Genomic DNA, 23,044 nt, shown 5'->3' with positions numbered 1-23,044 from the left:
CCATCCTTCTGTGCAGGAATTTTTAGGATGCTTTACTGAGCACAGATGAAGGAAAGTTTCCTTAGCAACAGGAATAACATGGAATACTGAAAAGAAGCTCTCTGGTGACTCTCCTTGTTTCTGCACATGAAAAAAAAAAGGTCCTTTTCCTTTTTTTTTATTTTTTTTTTATTTTTTTTTATTTTATTGTGGGATGCTGTAGAAAGCCTCAGCCACACAACCTGACATTTCCTGCCTACTTTCAATTTCTCAAGCGAACAAAGTTAAAAAACTTCAGTCAGGCATTGTTCAAGTAATTCTCTTAGTATGCCCAATTCCTTCATTAATTAATTTGCAGAAGCCTATTAGCATATATCAAAAAAAGCATGATTTAACTTGACTTGTATCCAAGGAAACATGTATCCTTAATAACTGAGATAATACTTTGCACCTCTGTAGCGCTTCTCTAGCCGTGCTTGGAGGACTTTCGGGCCAGCTTTTAAATGCATTCAGACATCTCCAGATGCAGAGAGGTGCCTGGAGAGTTTTCAGAAAGTGATTTCAATAATCCATCAGTTATCTGCCAGCTCCCTTGTGAGAGGCAGCAAAAGAACCCTTCCAGTGGTGCAGAAGATTAGGAAAAAAACTACAATAAAGCTTTGAAAGAGTTAAGAGATAATCCAACCTTATGATTCCTGCCAGTGGGCTTTAATGACTAACTACAGCTCCCTGCAAGGCAAGGCTGTGTAATTAATGCAGTTTAGGAAGAAAAAGAACATTTTGCTGGGAGTGGTGGGACATCTGTTGGCTGCTGTCCTGCACGGGGGGCTCCCCTGGAAGCTGCACCCTGGCTCAGTCCCCTCATCACCCCCAGAGACCCCTGAGCCCTCCCTGTCGTGGCAAGGGACACTGAGCCACGGGGAGCCTTGTGGGACACTAAATCTGTTCGGTGGCAATAGCTAGTAACCACAACATCTTAACTCCTCCCACCTCTGCCTCAGTTTCCCCTTTCAAGCAGAGATTTTGCAGTGTTAGGTTCACTCTTCTGGTTGGATATGATTGCCCTCTATAAATAACACCCAGCCTTTGATTTGCTGACACCAAGCATGCCAAAGGTTTGATGTTCTGCAATAGCTCCTCCATCATTCCAGGATTCCTTGTCTCTGCTTATTTTAGTTTGAATTCATCTTTCTAGAACGTGGGGTTAAAGTGCTCTGGAATTTCAGCACACACAAAAAAAATGTGTTTACCTCCTCATAAAGTAATTTCTTCTCCTTCTCAAGTATGAATTAGACAGAAGTTTCTACATCTCTGGTACCAGAACTATTGGAAAGAAAGGCTTGGGATTAGGTCTGGTGAAATGAATAGTCTCCATTATTTTATCATTTGAAAAGAAGTTTTGGTCTCCAAATCTTGCTGGCTAAGGTTTTTACAATTTCCTGCTTTTTGCTAGCGTGGGCAATGATACATTAAGGGAAGAAAGTAGATTAGGAAGACAAAACCAACAGAATGGTAAATAGTACTTGCAAAGCAGCATTGCTGGCTGAAGGGCTGAATTCAGAGATACTATTCTGAGACTACTATCATTTCATTGATTCTCTCAACTGGGAAATCACAGCAAAAGATTTCCTGCCAAAGCTCAAAGTAGCTGTTAGATAAAATATCTAGTACTGCAAAGAAACTGGGCATATTGGTTGAGAAATATAAACAAAGAAAAGAAATAAATTTTTGGTGTGAAATCTTTATATCATGTACTTTTATGCCAGTTTATGCTTCCAAAAGACAATGTTTTAAAGCACTTAAGTGAGTAAAGCTCAGTACATTTTCTTGCATACATTTAATTGTACCTTTCACTGTGCAGAAATAAAATGGCATAGCAGGACCATCTTTGTGGTTAAAGAGATTTCATTGTAATGCAAGCTTAATTGCCGTGAATGACTTCCAACCATGCTATTAACAATACAATGTGTTTGATATTTTTACATATTTGTGGGGTGCAAGACTGAAATGTGTTTGCCAGGAGCTGACAAACTAAATTCTGGGTCAGGGACTGGAACAAGCTATTCCATCTCCTGGTGATGAGCATTGAGATACAGAAAGCACTGCAACAGAGCATGGCAGTGCTTTACATCCAATCTCTCATGACAAGATGACATTTTCCACCTGTTAAAAAACCCAAACAGAGCACTGCACACCTGCTAAATCTGAGATAAAGGGTTGAAGAATGACAGCATTATGGGCAGGATTTCACCTCCCAGACCCGGGGTTTTTGTTCAGATGCCGTGTGTGTGTGTCTGGCAGCATCCTGCATCTCCTGCCTGCTGGCACTTCTGCTGTGCCGGGCCTTTGAGGGGACACAGACACCCTGGGAGAGGCTGTGAAGTCAGGCCTGGGCATGTCACTCTGGTGGTGCAGGAGCTGCCAAAGCCACCACCTTCCTGAGAGCTTCTCCTGTGGGGAGGGCCAGCTCTGAGCTCCAAGCATTCCCACACCGCCGTGTTCTCTGGGGGTGAGGAATGAGGATGAGAGGGGCTCTTTGTACCGTGTTCCTGTGGAGCTGACTGATCTCCCACAGAGGGGAAGCAGGGCCGAAGAACCCAGAACAAGGGAAGGACTGAGGTTATCCACAGGCAGGAGGAGAGGAACATCAGCACTGAGGGCACGGGGGGGTGCAGAGGTGAAGCCCAGGGATAACCAGCCTGGTTAGCTAACCAGGGCCTTGGGGTGGAGTGACGGGAATGGGAACCAAGAGGGAAAACAAAAGCAGGGAACATTCTAGAACTGGAGTGGAAAATAGGGATGACATAACTCTCGGGGACAAGGAATGATGTAGCTAGGATGATGTAACTGGGGTACAAAAAACACCAAAGGACTGTAGGAGAACATTCTTTAAACAGGGCTCACATCCCGGGGCATCTCACTGACAGCTTCCCCCACCAGCTCCTGGGATACAACATGTCATGGAGCTCCATGGGTCCAGGAAGGATAAAACTGAGGAGGACTTGGCCTGCTGGCACCTTCTGGATTTCCAGCAAGTTCCTCTCATTGGGAGGCAGCTTGGGAAGGGCTGTGGGTGGAGGTGCTGTGAGGTTTGGGGACAGCAGTGTCCCCTGTGCCGCAGGGCAGAGCAGGGCCCTCACACGGCCTCGCTCAGTGTGAGCTCTGCCTTTACCCACACCCTCATCCCTTCCCACATTGCTCAAGTGGAAAAAGGGGAGCAATGCACAACCCAGGGTCTCCTGGGGACATCTTCTGAGGTAATGCCCTCTCTGAGGGGAAGCTGAAATGACAGAACAGCACCGAGAGCTTTGGGAATGGAACACAGCACAGACACGTTGGTTCTCATGCATCTCCATGGGAAACTGATGGATGGAATTCCTTGGAAATTTGCTCCTCCTACAAGTCAAAAGTTAATCACAGACTAAACCCCCTATATTTCCTGGCTCCCTAGCCCACCCATAGCTATCAGCCATTCCCCAGCACAGGTAGTATTTTCTTAGGCTCAGCAGATTTTCCATCTCTTTTAATCTATTTATTGTATGTGCCACAATGCTGTCACTACCTTGGGAAGGTCACTCCTGGTTTGTGATTCCCTAATGGCCAAATTCTCTTGCTCCAGGTGTGCTGAGCCCCGTTAGAGCAGTGGAGCTGCCTTTGAGGACGGGCTGGTGCTGGAGTTTCATGCTGGGGTTTCTCTGTTCTGCTGCAACACTGCAGGACAAGGCTGTCTCTTCTCCACAGATGCAAGGTTTGGGCAAAGAGGGAGGTTTTGGTGACTGCCAGCAGTGCTGTGTATCCTGTGAGTAACCAAATACACATCCACAGGCAGCTATGGGGTGATTCTGTGGCTGAAGGGAGGAGCAGGTGTTACCTGGAGCGTGCCCCTGACTGGAAGCTCAGTTCTCATAGCCTGCAGGTTCAGTGTAGGGGAAGGGATTCACCAATTTATGTAAAATTGATGTTGATGGTTGATAGCTTGGCCTAAATAAAATTGAACCTCCCCCATATGTTACAGTTTCTTTAGCTTTGTCTGAGTTTGTAATAGAAGCAGGGTAAAGGAAAATTCCCATCCTGGCCATGCAGGACCCACTCCAAGGTGCTCCTGAGCTGGAGCAAGGCCCCTCCACAGCTGCTCCCCCCACACCCACACCAGGTTTTCCTCTGCTCCAGGTTTCCTATGGCAGTCTCAGATGTCCTGATCCTTAAAATAATTTCATCTTGCTGTAACAACAAAATCACAGCTTGATCTGGTGTCTCTGAGGAGGGACCTGAAGAAAGGACACCCTGGCACCACATTCCTGGTGACTGTGGCCACCTCGGATCACTGGTGGCTCCTGTGGCCATTCCTGGTGATCCCTGGCACTGTGACCACGCCAGGTGAATTGGCTTCCCTGAACTGAGCCCTCCTGTCCTTGTGTCACCATCTGCTAAGTGTTATTTATTAGTTATACTGACAGTGACAGTGAAAGTGAGATTTGGGTGTTTTTCAGGTTGAAATGTGACATCTCTCCTGGTTTACCACTCACAGAAACTGATTCCTACATACCATGCTCTCAAATCTCATCTAAGCTTTCAGATGCCATGGCCAGTACGAGCATTTCAGTCACAAGGAATATATACTTCCAATAATAATTAATTTAACTCTATGTAATGTACAAATGAAGCTCTTCAAAGAGAGCAAAACAGGTGCAATGGAGCAGTTGAATCAAAAGCTGCTTCTGTACTTGGCTGCCCCTGAGGAAGATGAAGGGAGGTTCCCAGAGCTCCTGAGTCAGCAGGGAGCCTGAAACTGTTGTTTCCATGAACCTGCAAACTGCTGCTGGCTGCTGCCTGTTAGTGATGAGAATTCTGAGGTTTAAAAACCTTGCTCTGGTGAATTTTGCATTATTCTGGCCTGCAGTGGAAGGAGAAACCCAGGCAGGTGTTAAGAGAGTAGGGTGCTTGGGAAAGCACACCCTTCCTCCACTGCCATTCTCAACACTGAAATGCTTTACACTATTATAAGGATGTTAAAATAAATAGAGTTAAACCCATCTTCCTTTGGAGCAGTCTCAGTGTGTATGGGTTGTACTCCTGCTGTGGCTCTGATGATGAAGTGCTTTGATGGCACAGTCTGCAGGATTATTTGCCCTCCTACAGACCTGTCACTACTAATTTGGAGTGTAAGTGTGGCAGGACAGATGCTTCTTTTCTTTCCTGCTAAACCAGGAAGCATGGGTGGATTCTTGGATCCTTGGCTTGTGTGTGTCTCTTACGTTCCTGCTGTGGATTTTACTTTGGGGTTTGTATTTTTAGTTTAAAGTACTGTTTTTCCTCTTCTAAAATACTTTAAAGTACTTACTCATAGCTACTCTTTTACTGCTGAAATTAAGCTGTGGTTGTGAGTAGGCAAAGATCAGAGGATGCCCTGTCCTCCTGCTCCAGGGGTGATGCTGAGAGCTGCAGCAGGCAGGGTTTGATGGCCTGGGGTGAGGGCAGCAGGAGGTGCTGCCGGCAGCCCCAGGGCTGGGGAACAAGAGGGTTCCTGGATGCAGGAATGGTCCCAGACCGTGAGAGGGGAATGCAGAGCTTGGCTGACAGCTCTGGCTCTGTGAGCAGTCTCTGCTGGGAGGAGAATCAAGATTATTCAGTCAGACCCAGTCACGAGAGGGAAGCTCTAGGGTCACTTTTGCCTTTTGTAAGAAAACCTAAGCCCCAGGGATGAACCATTATGGTGTTTTTTATCACTTGTTTAAATATATGCACAGCTTTTGGAAATGAGTCTTCCATTTTAGAGCCAAATTCTCTGCAGGTGAGAACTTGTTTTACCTCAGTGAAGAGGTGCAAACCCTAGCAGTGACCTTTTAGCCTCTGCCATTATTTCAGTGCTTTACCCCCTTTAAAGCAAGGCTGCTGTCCTGCTAGTCCCGCTGTCAGCCTAAAATTTCAGTCCTATCCCTTGTCAGCCTTGCTTTTCTCTGGTGAGTACAGTGGAGGGGTTTATCCTGAGTGAAAGAGTTTGTGCTGAGTGGGGTTCAGTGAGGCTCATTTTCCTTCAAAGCTTGCAAAACTCGTTTTTCAATATATCAATTGTTGTTAATGGCTCTCTCAAAGATTCAACTTACAGAACCTATTTTAAAGTGTTTTTTATGTTTTTAACTGATTATAAGGTTGTTTTCAAAGTGCAGACTGCTCTGTGTCCTGGTGGCTCAGGTTCCCAAAATGAATGAGCTCTTGCCTTTGATTTACTGCTACGCTGCTCCAACAAACTTAAAGCAGACAGTGCACGTTGCTCTGTCAGCTGCTGGTCTGAGCTGTTGTTTGTTTTGCTGAACTCCCCTTCTATTGCATAATTGCATTTGCCAGGTGGAAGTGAGAGCTATCTTTTTGAAATTGTAATTAATAGTGTCTTGGGAGTTTCCTCCAACTAAAGGCTGCTGCAGTTTGTTTCTCTCTGTGCGCCCAGCGCTCATCAGTCACCCTCCCACAGCAGCTCTCAAGGTTAGCAGACTGCATGCCCAAGGATACATGGCCTACTTAGTTATTAAACAAAATTACTTCTGGTGAGTGACAGTAGATTCAGTGATGCTGGGGCTTCTGGAGAGGGCAAAAAATAATATTTTAATCAGTAAAAATAGGAGACGGTTTATGCGGTGTTAGAAGACTAGAGCTGCATATGGAAAACTGCAAAACAATTTCTTCTAAGTCCTACTAGGATGTAAATGTGATTTAAATTAAACCAAGGGAAGTGACCAACAATTATAAAATCCCATTTCTGAGAAATGGAGTTTAGGATTTGCACTATTTCTCTATCAGACCTTGGTTCCATCTCTGTAATAAAAGGTGAAAAGGTGACTCACGCTATTTAAAAAGGAGGTTATTGCAAATTGAAGCTGGAGCTATAATTGGGTCTCCTGCTGATGCAAGTGAGAAAAAAACAATTAGTGGAACACTCTTCAGAAAAAAAGGCTAACCTCTAAAAGTGGTGGAAAATAGCAAGTTCTTTCTTGGCATGCTGACACAGATAATGACAGCCAAGGCTCTCCTGCAAAAGCTTCCAGGCTGGACAACTGGACAGTGTGAGTGATTTCCCTGACACAAAGTGCTTTTTTGTGTGTATTTGCTGTACAGCTCTGGCATTCCGAGGGTCTGTGAGTTTTGTTTCCCCTATTTGCCTATTAGCAATATTGCCATTTTGTGCTCTGTTTTTCCCTGCAGTGAGGTGATGTGGGAGCAGCTGACCCCACTGTATTGCAGAACACACAGGAGCCTCCCAGACCTGCTGCAGTTCTCAGAAAAACCTCCCCTCTCCTGACTGGACTTATCCTGAATAATTGGCCTTGTATTACTGAGCTTTTCTAAGCTTTTGTAAGGCCTGCCTTATCAATATTGTATAGGAAATGTTCTTTCCTGAAGTCTTGTACGAGCAGCAAAGGTCAGGGATGACGGCAGTCTTAAAATCCACATTTCTGTTTGACCTCTCTGTGCTTAACAAGTGTTTAATTCTGTCCCTCCCCGACGGGAAGGGTGATGTGCTGGCTCTGTGACACCAGAGTGTCTCAATTATTCCTCCTGCCTCAAACTCACTGCTGTGAAACGCTGAAGCTCTGGGACTTGTCCCTCTTGGGGCTGGCACATCCTTTTGCCTCTGCTGTTGTTGTTTGCAGGGTGGTGGCTGGGCAGAGGGGAATCCTCAGCGTCCCCAGCCCCATTCTCATTTAGAACAACGTTGTTTGTGAAATACGACCTTTCCTGTAGTGTGGGACCAGCTGAGGTTTAATACTGAATTAATACCAAATTAGTGCCTGTAGGAGTTGTCAGTGTCAGGGCCATTGTGCAAAGCCTGCGAGGCATTTCTGTCTCCTGTCAGGGCTGGGATGTGCCAGACGCTGTGACAGCCCCGTCCATCACCCGCACTCAGGGCTGGGGGCATTCACAGCACCTCTGGGAGCCCTGGGGGAAAACACAGCTTGCACCTTGGTGCAGGGGGCAGCGTGAAGCTGGAGCTCTGGGGTGTGCTGGGGGAGCTTGGAAATGCCTTTCTCTGCCAGGAATTCTGAGCCCAGAATCCCTGGAGCAGGCAGATGTCGTGAGGGAAGGTCGCACTGCATCAGGAACCGCGAGGAGTACAACACTGACTCCCTTGGCTGCATTGTCCAAGAGAGCAAAGTTTATTTCTCTTAATCTCCTTGTATACACATGTTTGAGAAGGTCTGAGAGGTAAAACTCTCACTGGTCATTAAAGCAACACATCAGCACGTTGGTTAAGTGGAACATCACCCCTTGACTGAACAACACCTGCAGATTGTTGTCCTTCACCAAGGACTGTTTGGATTCTTTCTCCTGCTTTCCCAGGCCAGAGTGGGAAGTCTGTGTGACTCAGTTTCACACAGCCTCTGTTCCCTGCTTGCATTTAGTGTCCACAAGGGGAAGGAGGACCCTCTGAGTTCCTCAGTCACACTGCCATGGAAGGTGCAGCCTGGCAGGAGATTGCCAATATTCTGGTGTTTTTCCTGTCCCCCATGTGTCATTTTTTTACCATCCCAGCAAGGCTGATGCCTACACTGGTACATCTTAGGTGGGGCTCTAGTTCGGTGAGTTCTCTGCCTTGCAGCTGATTAATCACTGATTGCAAAGTTTGTTTTGAAAGAGAAATACCTCAGAGCTATAACTTCATGAATGGGATTTTTTTGTTATTTTTTCCTCTTTTCCTTTCTTTTACAGCAGTGTGAGGTAACCTGCTGGGCTGTGGGCTTGGCTTTTTTGGGCTGCATATTGTGACTAACTCAACTTTAATCTGTTAATTTAGCTAATGTTGCTGTATTGCAAACCTGCTGAAAGTTACCCTTTTCTCTTGGTTTTTAAGTTTCTGGTATTTTCATTAATGTATTTTTAGCTTTGTAAGTTCCAATCAATTGGAAAAAAATATTAATGGTTTGCAGGTCAGTGCCATAATTCATTGTTGCACCTTCTTTAAAAAACAGCTTTCTCATTTCCTTCTTATATACATGCACATCTATTTCTAAAATGAGGTAGACAATAGCCATCATATCATTGGAATAATGAGCTAAAAAGCTTAGGGTTGTGGGGGAGCCCTTTTCAAGTGGTGATTCTTCAAAACATGGAGGATTTTTTTGTGGTTGAATTGGGTTTTCTCTCTCTGTGTGTCCCCATTCATGCTTTTCTCCTGAATTTTGCTGCAGAAATAAAACTCTAATTTTTAATTTTTTGTAAAGATTCTTTACAGAATAAATTTCCTGACCATTGTGAATACATAAAAGAAGCATTTTATTCACTCAGTGGCTCTAATTCATGATAAGCTGCACAAATTCCTCCTGGGACATGCTGGGGATGCTCTGCTGAGGGGAGACCTGCTTGGACACCAAAGTGGGAATTTTCACAGGTTTTTACATCTCATGACTGGTTGATTTAGACAGAGCAATTGGGAGCCTTGCTTTCTGAAACAATTTCAAGTGCAACTGTCCCTCACAGCAATTTTTAATAACAAGTTAAATTACTATTATATTTAAACTGAAAATTTTCTTTTTCTTAGTATTATCTAAATTCCCAGAATGCAATATAATGTTCCTCTCTTTTTTTCCCTAATCCAAAGTACATATGAAGTTAATAAAACGACACATTCCTACACAATCACTTAAAATCAGGATGAAACAAACATTAAACAACCCAGCACTGAAAGCAAAGATGGTATCAAAGCTGGGTACTGAAACATTCCAGAAAATGTCTCATCTTGAATTACAGAAAAACTAATAATAAAGAATCCCATAATAAATTGCATCTGAAATAGCATTAAACCTTGCAATAAGAGGCTCTTGTGGGTTTTCCCCATTAATAAAAACCTCAGCACAGAAATCAAATTATTTTACTTGTCCAGGCTGACAAAACTCCAGCTTTTCTGTTCTTTCAACACTGTATTTATGGAGATAATCTCTCATTAATAGAAATTTTTGCATCTGTGTTTTTTTTCTCTGTGTATGATGTATCAGAGATGTAAAACCTGGGAGTTCTGGGAAGTGTGGTTGAGTTCCTGGGGTTTAGGGCAGGAGTTGGGATGTGGAATTGGTGGGAGCAAAGAGGAATGGTTGAGCTTTTTGCTCTGCTCTTTACAAGACATTTTGTTGTTAAATTAATTTTCAGCTTCTGACTGAACTGCTCATCATAGTGCTCTAGGAATCCTCCCAGGTGTGGTATTGGGAATTTATCCAAGTGTTTCCCCCCAGCTGTATTTTCCCTGGGCTTTGAAAACACAATAAATAAAACCCCAGATTCTCTCTCCATCATTTTAGATTTTTTCTGTATTTCAGTGAGATTGGATACACTGCATGCGTGGACACCCACACAGGTGACAAGGACTGGGAGTGAAGGAGAAAGAGGGAAAGGAAATCTCTGCTCTTTCTCCATTTTTCAGCAGATGCAGCCACTCTTTGGTCACAAAAATTCTCTCTTTTTTCCCCTGACCCCTTCTTTCAAGAGGATATTTCAAACCTAAAACACAGACTAGAGTTTTAAAATTCCTCTACACCACTTTCTTAGCTTTAGCATTGAGAAATTGACTCATAAAGGGTTTCAGTAAATTCACTTCTACTTTGGATTTCTGTGTCACTCTCTTGTGAACATGGGCTTCTGAAGGAGGCTTTTGTGAGATTTTAGGACTCCTGTGGGATATATTGGTTTAATTTATAATTTCTAAACAGTACTAAAGGGAAAATGAAGCAGTTATTGCTAATATTTAAAAGCTGGTGATTATATGATATTTACAATATATGGTATTTACAAAAAAAACCCAACCTGTCCCCAACAAAACCCAAACCAAAAGCAACCTGACAACAAAGCCTCTGCAAAAAGGTGCCTCAGGGCTCAGATCTGCATCTTGCATCTTCAATAAGTTGAGTTACCAAAAAATGGTTTGAAGTTTTTGCAATAAAAACAGCAAAGTGCCAGTTAAATGTCATGCATTTGAACAAACATGTAGGCCAGCAGAGCCCTGTGGAGACCTGAAATATAAGGTTTATAGAGGTTTTTCAGGTTTTCCAAAACTCATTCAAAACTAGAACACAAAGGTAACATTACTGTGTTTTTGCAGAGTTTAAAATTTTCCAAAACATTTGGTTTCACTTTGTATAATTCAAATAGGTAAAAATAACAACAGAAGTAAATCTATAAAGCAGCAGCTCCCTTCAGCTGTTTGTCTTCTCCTGTGTTTCCTTGGAGTTCATTTGCAGTGAAATCTGCAATTTCATAACACATCCTATAGACAGACAGGTCATTAAATCTATTGTGTAACTGAAAGCTCAGGAATCCTCTTAGAATGCTTTTACTCTAAAAGGCAAATAATGCTCTTTAGTTGTATGTACACATTGCATTAAATGACCCCAGAGCTTGTTGACAATGTTTGAGTAGAGTTCCAATAAAGGGATTTTTTTATTATTTTTATTTTATTTGTGATTTGAAATGTGCTTATGAACATGCACCATGCAGTGAAAAATCAGCCCTATGGGAAAACTGCATTCAACATGGTACAGATTCACACACACCTGGATGTGTGAGACAGGAAAATATGGACCTGTATTTTCTGTCCTTAAAAATGGAATTATACTCTTCTTTAAGTCTTGAAATATGGTCCTTCTATCTAGATTTAGATGAGCTTTGCGACAGAACGTAATATAAAACATTTCATATTTACAAAGTCATCCCTTCCTAAAGTTTGAAGGATATTTTTAGTGCCTTTTGGCACTCAGGTTAAGAGGCTTAAAATGTCTTTTCAAATAGGAATAAATTAAGTTATAATGTTCAATTAAATTTTTAGACCACAAGATAGGAGAAAACAAGGGTAATTAGTAGAAGATGAGGTCAGGATTAATTTTATTATATTTAAACTATATTTTATTATATTTATTCTTCTCTTTAGGCAGTATTTTTGTTAAAAACATTGAGTTGATGCAGGAAGACTCTTCCTGGATAAATGTGCTGTGTTTCTGTATTTCCTATGTTGTGCATTGATCCTGAAGATCCTGCTATCTGTCTGTGTGTTTCATACCTTTGTGTGTATTTCTTGAAATAGCTGGTTTTTAGTGCCAATACCCATTTTAAGCACAGAATAAACACTTTGCCAGGGAGTTGTGCCTGTATTTGAACTTGTATTTCTTACAGTGATGAATGGTTGCTGCTTTTGACCGATGGATGTGGGGTGTCAGGTCCAAATTCACATTTTTGTGGAATCAGATTAATAGTGCAACTCTTCTGGTGCTCAGCCTCATGTGACATCCAATCTATTTATGCTCTTTCCAATTTTTGTTGTATTATTGAGAATTCATATTCAGTGAGCCTAACGAGGACACGGGGACATGGGGAAGGTAATTCATATTCTTCAGGGTTAACTCAGCTCTTTGCTGAGGCTCTTCATGATCAGTCCCCCTGCCTGAGTGCTCCTCCAGGAACTGAGGAATTTTATCAAAAAGAATAAGTTCAGCAAGAGGACTCACAATTAGGAAATATAACTTTATACACACCAATGTTGCTGTGGGATTTCCATTGCTGGCTCAGCTGAGGTGCTGCCTGCAGGGTTTGTTTGGGGGATGCAGGATGCTGTGGGGATGTCCCAGCAGCACTGGCTGTCCAGGGGGATGCTCTGCACTGCCCTGAGCTGCAGCCCCAGGTGAGAGCAGGAGATGCCATTGGGAGCCCTCCCTGTCCTTATGGATGTGCTGCAGGAATGCAGAGGATGGAAATGCCATTTCCAGGCAAGGTTGATGCCTTTTTGGGGCTACCTGAAACAGAGGCCAGATAAAATTAAGGGAATAAATCAATATTGAAGGGCCTCCAGTACATTTTGGGCAGACAGAGCCTTCCCCGAGGGGCTTCACCCAAAACGGACCACGGGTCCCAGGTTTCACACTTCTCTGGGTTTGGTCCATTTGCACATTGGGGGTTCATCTCCCAGTTCCAGCTGCAGGGAATGAAGTCATTTTCTCCAAGTTTGCTGCCCCCAGCTCCCTTTTGTTTCCATCTCTCAGGCCTGGGGCAGTGAGGTGTCCTTGATTGCCAGGCCTGGAGAGGAATTGCTGTGTCTGCCCAAAGTGGGGAAGCAGCAGCTGGCACTGGATAAGGAGTTTAGAGTTCTGCACTAAAGAATTGCAGGACTACAAACATATGAAAAATATAAAAGCTAGAATCCTAAGGCATCGGGGTCGTGTCTTGCCTAAGGATGTGCTCAAGGGGCTGTGAGAGGGACAAGAATGGAACCCAAATCTCCAGGGCTCCCATCAGCCTTTCATGTGAAATCACTCTTCCCTTGCAAGTGAGTTCTCAGCCTGACGTGCACAAACAATGAACTTTCTTCCTCCCACTCCCTGTTCACTGCTGAATGAGCCCAGAAGCTGCTGGGGCAGCAATTCCCATACTTCAGACCGAAAATAACTGGACACTGAGCATCTTTTCCCCTTATTTCCAGCTGTTATTACACTTCTCTGGAACCTACTTGTATTCTCTACAACTGGGGCGGTTTTCATCCTTTAGGACCCCCTTCTGTAGGGCTTTCTATTTTTCTTTTTCCTAGAGCACATGGTGGCATGAGGGAGACAGGGAAAAAAAAAAAGAAGAATGTAATAATTCAGAAATGTATGAAATCTCTGAGGTACAGCATGCAAGAAAGCATGTAAGGCTTTGGCTGAATCATACAGTTGAAATCTGGAACTTGCTCTACAGCTATAATTCTTCTAAGATGGTACAGTGTATCTATTCTATCACTTTATTATATATATATTATATATATTATGAGAAAACATTTTTTTTTTTTCTCTCAGAAAGCTTGTGGTAAAATAAGAGTTTTCTCCTCTAAGTCCAAATTGGGGGCAGGGGGTAGAGGGTGTGAAAAATGGCATTCACTGTTCTGGCAAATTTTAAAAGTTTTAATAAAATTGACAATAGGAGACAAAGACAATCAAACAAAGGGTTAAAATGGTCTGGTGCTTGGCCCTCTGCCAAGAGCACACCTGGTGTTTTGGAAACAGCTTTTCTACACCATTTCTATTGCATCACTTGATGCATATTGATAAACCTTTATGCATATTCAAACTTTTATAACTACTTTACATTTTCCAGGAACTGTTTAGCATGGCCACTCCTTGGAGCCACCTTTTTAGAGCATGTGTGTTTCCTGGCTTCTGGTTTTAATCCTCTTTTTATCACCTTTGAATTTGGGCCTTGGCTCCTTTGCACAGCTGGTGAGGGTTGATAGCAGCAGGGTCCCCATCCTCTGCTCACTGCAGTTTTCCTGACCAGGCAGGCAGTTCAAACATCCTACATCAACTGTTACCACTTAGGCCTAAATTTCTGCTAAAAGCAGGAGAGAAGAAACTACATTCACCCAGCAAAGCCATTCTAACGTTATACATATAACATTCATCTTAATACTTGCGACAAGCCAATATTATAATATGTATTTATAACAAGGGGGAAAGGGAAAAAATATGATAAAAGGTTTTTCTCCATAATCTGAATGTAAACTTAACTTTCAACTGGTTATCTTGCCTTAGTTCCACTGCCTGGACCAGTGTGGAGCTGCTTTGACCTGCATGTCAGACACATCATTTTATATCATCCTTTGTCCACAGCAAAATACAACCAATTTCTTTTCCTTGTGTGTTCATTTGCTTTCTTAGACTCATGTAATTCCATATTTTTTTCTCTACCAAAACTATGAGGTATAAATGTTTTACACTTGCCCTTCCAGCTGTACCTTTTAACCTCAGGAGCAGTTCCTTTATCTTTTCAGGTGTTGGAACATCACTTTAAAATGCAGCCACTGATCCTGCACATAAATTCTGAGTAACTCATACCAACTGTTCAACCTTATCACCATTTTCTTAGTCTTAGCCTATGATCTTTAATTACCTGTGGCAAGCATTTTAATTTCTTTTTTTTAAAGTGTGTTGCCCTTGTTGCCAGGAGATGATATGGAGCTGATACAGCAGTGAGGGCTGTCCAGTGCCCCAGGGGCAGTGGCTCTTCAGTTCCACTGATTTGGATTTGATGATGTGCCAAGGTGTCACTGATGTGTCATTTGTGTTTGTCAGCAGTGAAACTTCGTTTGTTCACACAATAAAGAGGGACAAGGGTTTGTAGCACAGCTGAAAAGGAAAAGGGTTTGTGAGCACAATTAAAGAGGGACAGGGGTTTGTTAACACAAATAAAGAGGGACAATGTTTTTCTAGCACAATTAAAGTAGTGAAAGGGTTTGTTAACACAGTTCCAGGGGCGCAGGGGTTTGTAGCACAACTAAAGAGGTGCAAGGCTTTATTAGCACGATTAAGAAGGACAAGGGTTAGCACAATTAGAGGTGCAAAGCCTTGTTAGCACAACTAAAGGGGTGCAAGGGTTTGTTAAGACCCTTAGGAGGACAGAGGTTTGTAGCACAATTAGAGAGGTGTGAGGGTTTGGAGCACAAGCAGAGGGACAAAGCCGTGTGCTCCATTCCTTGTGCCTCCTCTGTTCAGGGAGCAGTGGCTGCTGCTGGAGAGGACCAGGCTGAGCCTGGAATCCCGGTTTTATTTGGATGTGTGGGATGAGTTCTGTGAGCTTCCCTTGCTGCAAAGTGTGAGAGGCTCGTTGTTGTGAGCTGTGACTGTCCCAGGATTTTCAGTCTCTCCAAGGGTTTCCCTGTGATCCTCCAAGGTGGGATGGAGAGGCAGAGCACTTGTGTCACTTATCTCCCACCACGGTAACACTGCACAAACACATACTTGCACACTGAGGAACTTATTAGCCCTGTGTGCTGGGGGAAGCAGCCACTGCACTCAGCTGAAATCTGAAAATTCATTTGGGTAATGTCAGCCTGGAACTTGTTTTATAGCATTGAGGTTACCTCTGCAAACTTCTCATTGATAGAGAATTCCTGCCTGGTGTGGAAAGCCTGGCTCCTCCTGTCCCCTACCACAGCCACAGCTGATCTTTTGCTTGTTTGAGTCTTATTTTCATGGTAGTTGCTGAAGGGTTTTAAACACCCCCCTGGTTTCTTGAGGAATATTTACAACTCTTATGAGATGCAGGAGCAGAGGTCGGGAGCATCCTGGGAAATGCTGGGTGGAGGCAATTGGAAGCTGTGTGTCCATGATAAAGTGTTTTTTTGTTAAGAAGTGATTTCTGTATCTCCAAGATGTTTGCTTTGGGGATCTGAAGCTACCCTGCAGAATTCTAAACAGAATGGAAAATGGGAGTCTCTGCGAGGGTGGGTTAAGTTGGTAACAACACTTCAGTGCTACTCAACTGAGAGATGGGGCTTAGTCTGTACAGGATTGGGTCTCTGGGGGCAAAAAAATATTTTAAATAGAGTATTTTTACAGGAGAGGAATTATTGAGAAGATTTCTGCTGAAAATAATAAATTCTCAGTGTGGGGAAGAAGACACTCGAATCTTTTTCTGGCAGCTAGTTTGTGTGTAGGTCTGAATCTTTCTGGCTTAATTTATTAATGCATTGACTTCCCGGGAAGTGGGCTGAAATTAACATTTATTCTCAAGAACTTGCTCCTTAGACTAAGAAACAAATTGAGAGAAATTTGAATGAAGATACATGGCCTATCATCCCTGTGAACAGAAAGTCAAAATCTTACTTAACACCTTTTTTGAGAAGTGTGAAGAAATGGGGTGGAAATGGGCTGTTTGAGGGGGTGCTGGTGGTTTATACAGAGTTGTCAGCCTCAAGTCTTGTCTCTCTGCAAAGATAAAAGTAGAAAATCATTATTTTCAGTTTCTTGAGAACTTTATTTTTTGAGGGGAGAAAACATTTTTGATCTTCAGCTGCAGTGAAGCTTCATTTAGGTACTGGCGTCTGGGTGAAAGTTCAGGATTTACCACAAAGGAAAAAAAAGAAAAAATAACTCAACCATCATCTTGAAGTCACATGTTGGAAAAACACCTTTCAAGGAGAACAAAGGCTTCCCTGCTTGGCTCTGCAGTGATCACAATCTCTGCAGGCACAGCGAGTGAGGGATGTGGGGATGTTGTGTCGTGCTGTAATTGACCTCTGGTGTTCTCAGTCTTCCATCCAATCCTTTGGGAACTTTTTACTCTTCTTTTAAACACCGTGAATATATAAACCAGAAATCAGGAAAAAGGCAAACACCTTTCTCACAGCCTCAGTGCACTTCTGAAATTTGTTTGCATTCACAGAAATAGTCTGAATGAATATTTCCAAACTACTCATGTGATTGAATGTTCCTGCCCTGGACTCAGATGTTTCAGTCTCAAGGAAGCAAATATTATTCCAAGTGTATCAAAAAAGGAAATGAAGCCTTTGAGAGTAATATTTTGCAAGTCTTTGTTAGCAGACATCATGTATCATTCCATCTCTGCCCTGCTCTAATTGATTTGCAAGTGTTAGGCATTTAGAGCGTGGGTTTATCATTTATTGAGATCAATGTCCCTCCTGCTTTCTCCTGGCTGCCAGCTCAGCTCTGCACCAAAGCCGGGCTGGAGGAGCCCAGCCTGGGTTGTGTAACAGGGACAGCCCCGGGCTCTGCTGCTCTGGATTGACCTCAGCTGACCTGGAAATGCCAATCCATCAGGGAAACCATGAGCTCTGCATGGAGCAGGGCCCACGGAGCGCTTTCCTGGGGTAACGGGGCCACAGCCTGAGCACAGGTACTGGGATGCCCCCTAATCAACAGATGTAATTAATATGCTTATGGTTATGTTTTAGTAATAGCCATGTCTCAGAAGAATGCCACTCTGATATTCCTGTACAGCCTGTGGAGTAATCAATGGAGTTCAGTGCACTTGCTCTGTTACGCATTAAAAAAACCCAACTGTGGAGCATCATCTTTTCCACTATGAATTTTAAAGAAAACCTTAGGATTTAATGAAACCTTGCTGGTGCTGGGGAAATTGCCATATTAGCTACAATTTATGGTTACCCAAGTAGCTTTTAAGGCTGACAAACAAGGAACGTAAAACATACAAGGAAAGTTAAACAAAGAAAAGCTGTTCTCCAGTGAATGAATGGGATTGTGACCTCTAAGGAAATGTCTGGAGCTTTCAGAGCTCTCTGAAGTCATAAACTGCAGTCAGCTCCAGGCCCTGAGGAACTCAGTCACGTTTTCCTTGTGTTTTGGGGACAGCCCTTGCAAAGGCTCCCATCTCCTGCTGAAGGGAGCAGCAGGGTCACTGTGCTGTGTGTGCATGGTCATGTGCATGCTCCATGGCCAGGGCCTTGTGCCAGTGTTAATTCTGGGAAGTGCTGTTAAAATATTGTCTAATTAGAGGAAAAGGGAAAATGAGAAAGGCCCCAGCACAGCATCACTCTGAATTGCTGGCATTATGCAGAGCAAGAACTGTATTCCAAGAGCACACTGATGACTCTAAAGGGCTAAGGAGAAATCACTGTTCTGCCCATTTCACCCCTCCTTTTTAATTAAATTAAAAAAAAAAAAGCCTACATAAAAATACCGTAAATTTGACAGAAATATCATGGAGGGAATTTTCCTAGAACTGCACTGTTGGTTAATGTGCTGCCTTTGCACCTTCTCAAATTTGGGATCCCCGTTACATCAGGGTGGTCCCTTGAATGTCTGATTACATTTCATTTCATATTTAATTTAATTTCATTTCTGCCTGGTCCTGAAATCCCTTCTGCAGTTCCGTGGGATAGGTGATGGTTGTCCCTCTTACACCCCCAATAATCCAGTTCTGCATCAGTGCCCTTCTGATCTTTAGGAAAACTCAGCTCTTTTTTCCCAGGTTATGTTTGGGCTGAGGCACTTTTCTGGTTTTTCATGTTGATTTATCAGGTAGTGATTGGTTTCTATCAGCTCACAGTACCCCTACCCATTTTCTGTAGAGCTGCTTTAATTAATTCCTTCTTATAAAGTTACTGGACCTTTTCTGTACTGCTACTACAGGAGATCTCTGCATTCCTGGATTGCCCATTTGCTGGCAGGAAAGAGAAATATCCACTGTTTTTTTCTGTTGGATTTGTCTCTCATTTCGAGTCAGTGGCATGGAAGTGACCCTTCACGCCTGTGAGACTCTGTCAAATTAAATTCCTTGGGATTTTTTGTCTACTATGACAAAGGTTATTACAAAAGTGTTTGCTTTTCTAGCTTTTTAGAGAAGGAGAAAATGGCCCTGAATGCTTTAGAAGTGTTTGGCAAAGGTAACCTTAGATATTAAAAAATAAAATAGGAAGATCTATGGATGTGACTAAATGTACCAGCTGCACCTGGATTACGACATTTCCGAGCTGAAAATATAGAAACATTCCTGAGAGGAGGAATCGCTGCTTAGTTTCACATGCTCAAGCCAGGAACTCTTTTTTCCCTTCCTAATTTTTATTTGTGTTCCTTCACCTGAAATAATCTGAATTCCTTTAATGCACTTACGAATCTACTTTGCATTTCCCATCCTGGAGTTTCATTTTCTCCCTGTAATATAGACAGCTCATTACTCAGGCTACCAGATAAAACAGTTTCCTCCATCCCTTCATTCCCTGGATTCTGTCTCTCACTGCTAACACTTAGAAATGTTTCTTTTGGTATCTTAGTGGTTTTTCTGAAATGAAACCTGCAGGTGTAGGCTACTGATACTGTGTTTAAAATTCCAACCTTTTCTAACAGGTGAGAATTTGTCACATTTTTAAAACACCTCATCTTTGGAGCAAGTGGTGAGGAATTGTTCTCATCCCATCTCAAACCATCTCATGGTCTGGCTGCTGAGCCCAAAGCACAGAGGTACCTTGACAGTGGCAGTGCCTGCTGGACTCAGTGAGGAAGGACTGACAAAATTCTGCTGGCAAACAGACTGAGCAGATGCAGACGGAATTGTGAGGCTTGAACTGCACCTATAACTCATTACAAGGTACATTTTGGTGTTGTATTGTTGAAATATGAAGTGCTTGGCTGTGTCTGGAACCTGTCAGCTGAAAGCACCCACCTGTGGTCCTGGGCAGGGATGGGGCCCTGGAGCTGCCCTGAGCAGGAGCCAGGTGCTTCCAGCAGGGATAATGCAATTAGCTGGGACATGCAAGCAGCGAGGGAGGGCAAATTTGAAGAAGAGATTTAACTTCAGTCAGGATTATAAAAGGGGAAATTGGATCATTATCCAATGATTTCTATTGACTGTTCTTATAGATTTATGCAGGGAGATTTATTTCAGCAGAGGTCCCTCTGTGGTCACAATGTTGACTTCTCCGGTGCTTGATTTGGGCTGGCTTTGGGGATTTAATTCTGTCTAATCTTAAGCACCTTTATAAGTCTCCCAAATCAGGAGACCAATTGCTCTGTGACGGTGATGGCAAAAATAAGCCTGGTCAGTAGTTCCCATGGGCTGAAGCACCTGTTTGAGAAGATGGTTTCTCTTTTTTAGCTCTGTAGGGAGCCCAGAGTGATTGGCTCCTGCCTCAGGCTGCAAGCACTCCAGAAATCACACATGGGACTCTGGGGCTGTGGCAGGGCTGCAGGGTAAACCCAGCTGGGAAGTGCAGCCAGGGCCAGGATGTGCTGCCCATGGGAGAAAATGCCAAGTTCAGCCTCCATGTATTTCCCAGGGTGGATTTCCTTGGCTGAAAAACAAGCAGCTTTTATTTTACAGCAAATATTTCAAGAAAATGACATCAATCCCCATCTGAGACTGCCCTGGGGCATGAAAATAACATAAGGGAAATGTTTGACCAGCGTGTTTCATACTGAAATAAGCAGTGTCTAAGCAAATATTCTTGTTTTGTTTCCACAGGCAGACTCTGCCAGAGATTCCTGCTGGAATGGGACTGATCCATCCTGGTACCTAGGCCTGTAGTGAACTCAGGGTGAGAGCTGCTCCTTTCTCCTCCAAGGGTGTTCTCAGTCCACACAGTGGGGATTGTTTTCTCCAGAACAACCCCTTTCCTGCAGTGGGGTGATTAAAAACACGTGGCTGAGCTGCCAGTCTGCCTCTGAGCAGCTCAACCTTGTGTCTGCTGCATCTGAAACTGTTGCTGTGTCTTTCAAAACAAGAATTCAAAACATTTCTTCTTTTTTAGAACTTTTTTTGTCCTTATAGACTTTTTTATGGAAAGTTGGGCCATGAAAAACATTCTATATTTGCACAAAGAATGGGATGTTTATCTTTTTAAAATGTTTTCTGTGAACAGCTTAAAAAATTGAAATCACTTTTGCAATTTAGAGGAAAAGTGAACTATTTATTTAAGTACTTAATCCGTTGTGCATCAAGGCACTTTAATGAATCAGACAAGCAGACCTGAAGCATAACAAAGGCTGCGAGAAGAATATGCGAGAAAAACTCCATCTCATTCACTTTTATTTGTGAGGTAGAAGGGAAAAGTGGTTGAAGTCTCCTAGGTTAATGGAATTCTGAATGTTATCTTGTGTGACCGTGGTATCTTGAGGAGCAGATTAGCAGCTGGCTGGATCAGTTTGTTGGCAGAGCAGCAGAATTCCTGAACTTTGGCTGTCTTTGGTCTCATACCCGGAGGAGCCACGTTCCAACTGCAGACGGAACTCGGCTGCCCCGAGTCCTGCCTCCACTCCAGCAGGCCAACTTCATTAGCAGGAACTGATGATGAGAAAACTGTTTCAAGAAGCAATATTAATCATCAGCCCCAGCAAACATGGTTTGGGTCAGCGGGGAGAAATGCTTTTGTCTGGGCTTGTGCAATTTCCTGCAGCCAGGCTCCCAGAGCTCGTTCCGGAGCTGCGCAATTCTCATTTTCCTGAGGAGACTTTGCTCCGAAAGCCTTGTCTGCTTGGTCACCCCTCAAGGAGAAAGAATGCCTCTCCATATGTCTTCAGCAGAAGGCAGCCCAGGCTGACAGATAGCAACGGGATGATGTATTCCAAGAAATGCTCAATCCATGGCAAGATAAGGAGTGGGGGGAAGGGGGAGCTGAGCAAAGCTGCAGACAGAGATGGATGCCAGGGAAGGACACGAGGCCTGCCCAGCCCCACAGCTGAGGGACACAGTACAGGATCTGAAAAATAAAAATTCCAGGAGGAAGAAGTTGAACATTTTTATGAAGGAAGTTGGGAGAAAGTTCAGATGTGTGAAAAACGACAGTGTTTTTTTTATTTCCTCGTAAAACAGCTCAGAAACATTCAGGAAGGGGTAGATTGAGTAGGAGAAATCAATGGAATTGAATGGGTGGGGCAAGCAGAATTTGAGAGCTGAATCCAAGCAGAAATCTGTTTGACTATACATGTGCCAACTCAAGTGTCTGTGTGGATGTTAATGTATTGGCCTGTTTTGTGCATAATAAAATACTTCAGTGGATGAAATTCTCTCTGTGGCACAGGACTGTAAAGGCCAGGGTGGTCACTTGCAGATAACTGATCAGCTGTAAGGCCATTTGGAAAATGAACCTTGTCCTCAGAGCTGTAGGCCAGCCCAGAGCCGACACCTGCCGTGCTGTCATTGCATGGGTAAGGACAGCAGGGGAGAGCCTGGGCCTGTCAAGACACGAGCAGGAGAGAAATCATCATCACTTCTCACTCTCCAGTGTGCTGCAGAATGTATTTGAGCTGGCAATTTATCCTCCAAAGCTGCAGCTGATGTGGAGTGTCTGGGCCTCTGAGTCAGCAGCAGCGAAAAACCAATATAAACTCTGATCTCTGTGTAACAGAAGGGAGTCAGAATAGAGGTAGCCTGCTTCAGGCAGCTTCATTCTCGAGGCAGTTGGATTTTGTTTTCTTGCTTTCCCTGTTTCCTCCTGATAAACACAATTTCCCATTCTCCAGTTTCCTTTGTTTTCAGCCTCATTCGTGCTGCATCCCCCTTTGTGCTGAGAGAAGAGCAGTCTCCTACTTTGTGGAGAATTCCAGTGAGTTGCTGTGTGTAATTCACTTGCAGGGCCCCGTGTCTGTGCTTGGGCCCAGTCTGACCAAGGGATGCTCCTGCAGGGCCTTTTCCCCACGCTCTGCTGTGGGATTTCTCCCTCAGTGAAACATCTCCTCCCCAACATCTGCACCATGCCCAGGCCAGGCTTTTGCAGGGTTAATGAGTGCAATTAGCTCAGAGTGCTGTGACAATGGGGGCTTCTGGGGGTAAATGCTTTTCCAGAGGTGTTGGGAAGGCACCAAGGGAT

The 23,044-nt window shown here is 43.6% G+C and overlaps 1 long non-coding RNA gene across 1 annotated transcript; it reads left to right on the top strand.

The window, feature by feature from the left end:
* The first annotated feature begins 8,363 nt into the window (after positions 1 to 8,363).
* On the top strand, positions 8,364 to 22,238 carry LOC111934832 (uncharacterized). Its single transcript, XR_002867423.2, has 3 exons — positions 8,364 to 8,552; positions 19,587 to 19,827; positions 20,701 to 22,238. It is a non-coding gene; the product is annotated as an uncharacterized LOC111934832 (long non-coding RNA).
* Positions 22,239 to 23,044: the final 806 nt, after the last annotated feature.

This window comes from Cyanistes caeruleus, chromosome 12 (genome assembly GCF_971803275.1).
Source record: "Cyanistes caeruleus chromosome 12, bCyaCae1.hap1.1, whole genome shotgun sequence".
NCBI classification, from domain to species: domain Eukaryota; kingdom Metazoa; phylum Chordata; class Aves; order Passeriformes; family Paridae; genus Cyanistes; species Cyanistes caeruleus.
Note: the sequence above shows the minus strand (reverse complement) of the source record. Positions and strands in the feature narration are given on the sequence as shown.